This window comes from Glycine soja, chromosome 17, assembly GCF_004193775.1.
Source record: "Glycine soja cultivar W05 chromosome 17, ASM419377v2, whole genome shotgun sequence".
Lineage (NCBI taxonomy): Eukaryota > Viridiplantae > Streptophyta > Magnoliopsida > Fabales > Fabaceae > Glycine > Glycine soja.
The window spans coordinates 14,654,900-14,661,895 of record NC_041018.1 but is presented as its reverse complement, the minus strand read 5'-3'; positions in this window follow the sequence as shown (position 1 = coordinate 14,661,895).

The following is a 6,996-nucleotide window of genomic DNA, read 5'->3' as shown; positions in this document are numbered from 1 at the left end:
TCATCACCAGCTTTGTATAATCTGAGATACTAGTGTAAGATACCACCAGGCAACAGATCGAAATTTTTATAAAACCATCTTTCTTAAATAATTGAGGTTCATAATCCTCAGTTTTTTTTTTTTATTTTTAAAAATGAAGTATATAAACAGTGTAGTTTTTCGTCTTAGTTATAATTGCATTGATCCATACCACTTGATCCAGGATATATTCTTTCTTTTTTTATCATTAACTTTCAGCATATATTCTATATTTTCAAATTTTAGTGAACGATATATATAGTTTGATATTTTGATTCATACTCTTCTCTGTCTGGGTATTTATTATACATGCACTGATGCACCGGCCTTTTCTTATATAGCTCGGGGACCAACTTCTACGTAAATTACAATTAGAGATTTTTTTTAAAAAATGAAATTACAATTAGAGATAATATTTATATATATGGACCTAATTATATTAATCAGCGTTTTGAGAGAAACTTCATTGGAAGGTTTTTAATTTCCTTTTTGCATTAAGGAGTTATACTTTTATAAGATGTACCATCAGAGTGCATTAAGGAACCAAAGTTATTTAGTAAGCATTGCATATATAATATATCTACTCAGAAAGGGACAAAAAGCGGGTTGATTTGGGAAAAATTTTTGTATTGTTCCTACTGAGTTTCGATGATGTCCAACCGAATTGTTTGGTCCTCTTCTTTTTAGTGGAATCTTTGATCTCCGATGTTGATGTGATGGGAAGGTACTTTCAAAATGGACTCCAACAAACAAGTCAATGGTACTTTGAAGTATTTAACTACCTATATTTGAAATGAGTAAAACATACCTAGGGATCTTCCCTTTGGGTTTATATATACAGGTCTAGTGTTGAGAGAGTTATGCAATGTTTGGAGCCATGTTGATAAACTGCTCCTTTATGCATTGTGGTCGAGTTCGTGGGCAGTAGTTGGGGATTGCCATGAGCCGAGTATGTAGGACCCCACGACTCGAGTACGTGTCGAGTTTCACGGGTCGTACGGTACATAAGTCCCCTAAGCTCTGAATTCATTATGAATGATAGAGTTTAATATGTGATCCTCAAACTCTGGCGTGGGTTGAGAATGTGCCGAGGTCACGGGCCATACGACACATAAGCCTTCTGAGTTCACACGAGTAGTTTCGTTGAGTTACCTCAGACGGGTGAACTAGCCATGGGGGTTGAAACTGAGTTGCACAACGAATGAACACAAATGTCACGTGTGTCTCTACCTTTTCAGACATCAAGAGTTTCCCAAGTATCGGCTGACACATGTCTCAATCTGTGTGGTTGGCCTCGTGATGGTCATTGGGTGTCTTGTCACTTTGAGAGGCATGACGGGGTCAGGGTAACGTCACACCATTTTTCGTGGGGTTTTAACGCTTCATTTTTCATGTCGCCTCATCAGAGGTTATGACTCATAAAGTGATTTTTTGAAACAGGGTTGTTGGAGGGTTTTATGAAAACAGAAAGTGAAGGCCAAGGGGTGTGCTAGTGAAGGCCAAGGGTTTTACGAAAGGTTGGGAAACCCTTATAAAAAAGAGCTTGAATGAAGATAGAAGGTCACCCCTATTTTCTTGCTCTCTCGCCCCTTGCTGTCCTTTCACCGGCATTGTTTGCTCATTTCTTCGCTCTTGCCTTCATGCGGTTGAAGTGTTCATTTTGCTTCCCTTTGCGCTTGCTTTTCTTATGCTTCCTATTAGGTATGCTCCTTGGTCATGCTCCTTATTTCCTTCAGTCCCTTGTTCTTCCTTGTTCTTTGTTTCTTGCACCATGTCTTCCTCTGCTACAGAGGATGGGTCTCCCGTTTGGGGTAGGTCCCTATTGGCCAAAGAGGTTAGGGGCATAGGGGAGTCTGGGAGTGAGGAAGAGTTTTTTGTGTTGTCCCCTTCATCTATTTTTGATTCGGAGAGAACAAAGGATTTCTTGGTGAGTGTTGGTGAGGGGGTAGAGGTCTGCGAGGAGATGGAAAAGATGGGATAGAGCCGAAAAAGGGATGACAACGCCATCGAGGGGGATAAAGGGACCAAGAAGAGTAGGGGGAGCAAGTGCCCCCCATTGCCATCCTCTGGGTACGAGTGGGTTTCCGTGAATGTTAACTCGTACCTTACTCGGTTTTGAACCCATAAGTCTATAGAGGAGTTGAAAAAGAAGGTTGACATGATGACCTTGGACGAGGTCGAGTTGTTGATTGTCGAGCCCCGTAGTACTGAGGAGCATGCGTCTATGGGGCATCAAAGGGTGAGGCTGACTTCGTGTATATGTATGATGATGTATTTAAAGAGTTGAACATTCAATTTCCCTTTTCGGATTTTGAATGTGAGATGTTGAGTTTGATGAATGCTACCCTTGTGCAGCTTTATCCTAATAGTTAGGCCTTTTTGAGTGCCTTTCAAATTTTTTGTAAGAGTTTAAAAATCGAGCCCATTGTTAATAAATTCATGTACTTCTACTAGTTGAAGATAGGTGTTAAGGCGGGCTGGGCTTCGTTGAATTCATTCAAGTTTGGAAAATTGTTACAGTTGTATACCCAATCTTGGAAAAAGTTCAAGTCAGGCTTTTTCCGAGTTCATCTTAATCTTGCCTATGGGGAGTCAAGAGAGTTGTTTTTTAAGAAGGATGGGGAAACTCCTAAGTTTCCTTTTTATTGGCAACGTTTTCCTTTTAAATTCAAATCTTGTCCTCACCAACTGTTGTTGGCGCAAGAGGTGAAGGACATTGAGATTATAAGGGAATGGCCACGCGAGATGTCGTGTAAATTTATTATGGTTATTCCAAACTCGTGTTTTCTTGATCGCATTCTCAGAAATGAGTACTGTTATGCTATAATCTCTTTTTTTATAAATTTGGGGAAGTACTGACTTGTTTATTGAGTCCTTTACAGAAGTTATGAAGGGCTACAATTACAAGAACCTGAAGAGTTTGGTCACTGATGACTGAACATAAGTCGAGAAAATGAAGAACAGGAAATGAGTGAAGAACGCATCTAAGCCTGAGAAGAAATTGGTTAAGTCTGTGGATGGGCAAAATGAGGTCAGCAATGCCAAGGTAGAGATTGTTAACTTGGATGGGCCTGAGGTGGCGAAAGTGAGCAAAGTGTCTGAAGGGCTTGTGGCGATGTTAAAAGAGGGAGTAGGGGGAAAAGAGGTTGAGAAGGAGAAAGAAGTAGAGGTTGCTTAGAAGCCGACTGCAACCGAGAAGAAAAAGATGACAGAGGTCGCTCAAAAGTTGACTTCTATTGATTTTGAGGGCAATCCGAGTATGGGGGCACCTCGAAAGAATAAGGTGGTCCTGCGTTACGATGAAGGTAAACTTCTTCGCTTGGACCTTGTTTTTGTGGCTCCGAACATTGTTTTGCTTTGGAATGCTGACCTCACCAAGGCATAATTTGTCTAATCTTTTGCTTTTTTTAGTCAAACCGATCACAACATGATGGACTATGTGGGCTCGGTGGAGAGTTTGGATGCAACTGAGATCTTTCTTGGTCAATTTCTTACTGTTGTTCACCACTTGAAGGAGACAGTGTAGGCTGATGAGAAGACCAAAGCAATGGTCGCGTAGTTGAAGTCGATTAAGGTTGAGTTTGGGAAGGCCAAGGAACTTGACCTAGAATTGGCCAAAAGTAAAGAGGTGGCAAAAAAGTTGCAAGAGGAATTAGATAAGCATATTGGGTGTCTATCCAATAAAGCCAAAGAGAACAAAATGTTGAACGGTCGAGTCTCCAACCTTGAGAAGCAAGTAAAAGATGTGGGGAGGAAAATGGATGAGTTGTCTTCGAAGAAGAAGACTGTGGAGTAGGAGTTGACAAAAATGAAAAAGGTTGTTGAAAAGTTGGAGGAGGATTTGCTGGAGAAATAAAAGAGCGAGAATGCTCTGATGGTCGAGTTAGATGTGGCTAAGAGGTTGATTGTGCTAAACCATCGAGAGGGTGTTAAGAAGGCGCAACGCCAAGTTAAGGTGTTGGTCCCGAGCATCAACTCTGCACAACATAACGTGAATGGCGACATCGTGGATGGTGAGACTATCAGGGAGTCATAACTCTGCTCTAAGTCTGAAGGTGAGGCAGAGAAGGAAGTAAAATCTAAGTGATCCTATTTTGTAGTTTCTAAGTTCATTTGTAGAAGTTTGCTGTAAGAATTGCTAGTTTTGATGTAAAATTTTTTTGTAAGAGTCTAAGTTTAAAATGAAAGAGAATGTTTTGTGTATCGAATGTTGAGTTGCTTGTATGAAACTTTAAAAAAAATTTAATGAAAAGAATTGTAATTTGCACATTGAAGCTGAGTTGTTGTATGAAACTCTTAAAAAGGAAAAGCTAAGTTATTTTCCAACAAATGTCGAGGTTTGAATTCGACCTCCTTTGCTTTGGAAGGTCAAGCTTCAGATTTGATCTCCTGAGAGTTGCTTGAAAAAGCCAGGTTCAAACTCGACCTTCTGGGAACTGCTTGAAAAAGCCGAGGTTCAGATTCGGCCTCCTGAGAGTTACTTGAAAAAATCGTGGCTTAGACCTAACCTCCTTAGAGTTCCTTGAAAATGTCGAGGTTTGGACCCGACCTCCTTAGAGTTGCTTGAAAAAACCGAGGTTCAAACTTGAACTCCTTTACTTGGAAATTTACTAAGTGAATTAGCAAATAAATGTGGATAACAAAAGGATGAACAAAGTTTGGCGACTAAAAGAATTGTATTGATAATGTGATTCATGAAGCACTCCTCTTTTACATGAGTACTCGGGTGTGACTCGTTAAAATCTCTTTAGCAAAAACCCTTATTTTTTTACAAGTGGGAGAAAATATGAAGTAGGAAAAAGAGTACACTACCCGATTTTAACTGTAATATGGTCTTAAATGAGTCGTATTTCAGGTCCTAGGGATGACCTTTCCTGTGACATCTTCAAGCCTATACGCATCGTTTTGCATGGACTCGGTGATGCGGAATGGGCCTTCTCAGTTTGGTGAGAGCTTTCCTTCTGAGCTATCCTTCCCGGCATCTCCTTGGAGCCTCCAAACCAAGTTATTGGGCTTAAAGCTACATTTCTTGAGCTTCGAGTTATATTTCCAAGTTATTCTTTGTTTACATCCTTCCTCCTCTAGGAGGGTCAAGCTTATTACGGAGTTCGAAATGGATAGATATAGTAACAACTCAGCTCTAGACGTGAGTCGAGTAAAGATGGGTAGAGTGGTGAGGAAAATCTTGAACTCAGAAAACATTGCTTTGCACTATTGGTCCCGATGGAAGTTGGTTGGCTGCTTCAGTAGCTGAAAAAACGATTTCGCCTTCTCGGCCATTCTCTTTAGAAATCGAGACAGATCTGCCAATCTATTGGTCAACTTATGTATTTCCTTCAAGCTTTGTGGGCTGCACATGGCAATGAGGTCTTCACATTTGTTTGGGTTGCCCTCGATCCCCATACAGGTGATCATGAAACCAAGGAACTTACCCCTTTCGACCCCAAAGACGCATTTTTCTGGGCTCAACCGCATGTTGTGCTTTTAGAGTTTGGCGAATATCTCCACCAAGTCTTTCGAATGATTGTTGAGGTCAGATGACTTTACTATTGGACCAGCAACCTCAATAACTTAAGAGGGATAGACTCAGAATGCAGAAGAAGTAGCAATCAATTTAATAATGTTCTTTAAACATGCAAGACAAAATTGATTGCAACAAAATAAATGAGATAAGGGAAGAGAGAATGCAAACACAGTTTTATACTGGTTCGGCAAAGTCCGTGCCTACGTCTAGTACTCAAGCAACCCACTTGAGATTTTCCACTACCTTTGTAAAAATCTGTTTACAAAGTCTGAACTACACAGGGACAACCCATCTCTTGTGTTCAGGAATCCTTACAACTTAAGAGATCCTCAGTCCCTTAATCAATCTCTTTGAATGAGAAGAAAGAAAGAAGAATTCTCTCTTAAAGAGAAGGATATTACAATTGAAGTCCATGGAGAAACTCTTGATGGATTTGCAAGTGTTTGCCCAAAAGTTTCTTTTGAGAGAGCATTTGACAATGAAGTTCTCTTGGAATATCTCTCTCATACATTTTGTGTCCCAAGTCACCTATTTATAGGCCTTTGATGACCATTCAAAAATCTCTTGAGCAAATGTGACTCTCAGGAGTTATTTTCTGAAGAGTTGTGACTCTTGGGAGTTATTTTCTGAATTTCTGAATTCTTGACTTAGATCAAACTTGAGAAGCGCTTATCTTTGGCATCATCAAAATCATGTATACATACATTCACATTCTCCCCCTTTTTGATGATGACAATCAAGTGATTTCTTTTCGACATCATCAAAACAATACATGATCCACATTTACGACCATATCATCGACGTAGACCTCCCAAGTAGGTCTTTGAAGACTTTGTCCATTAATGTCTGGTATGTGGCGTCGACATTCTTCAGACCGAAGGGCATGACTTTGTAACAGAAGTTGGCATCTTTAGTGATGAATGTCGTCTTGCTTTCATCTGGTAGGTACATCTTGATCTAATTATAGCCTGAGAATGCGTCGAGGAAACTCAGAATTTAGTATATGTGGGTGTCATCGACAAGTTGATCGATGCTGGGAAGCGGGTACGCATCTTTTGGGCAAGCCTTGTTATGGTCGATGTAGTCAATACACATCCTTCATTTCATGTTGGATTGGTTGACCATCACGACGTTGCACAATCATGTCGAGTACGCGACTTCTCAGATGAAACCAACTTTGATTAACTTCTTAGTTTCTTTCTTTACAGCTCATCGATGCTCCTTGCCGAGCTTTTGTCGTTGTTGTGCCATAGGTTTGGCTTCAGGAAAAATGGAGAGTTTGTGGCATATGAAATTAGGATCTATGCCTGGCATGTCAATGACGCTTCATGCGAAGAGATCAACATTCTGTGTCAGCACGTCCTTGATTCGTTTCTGAAGGTGCTCATTAAGTCATTCCCCTATCTTAGTGCATTGGTGTGGCTCCTTTCTGAGTTGGAAATAATGCAACTCCT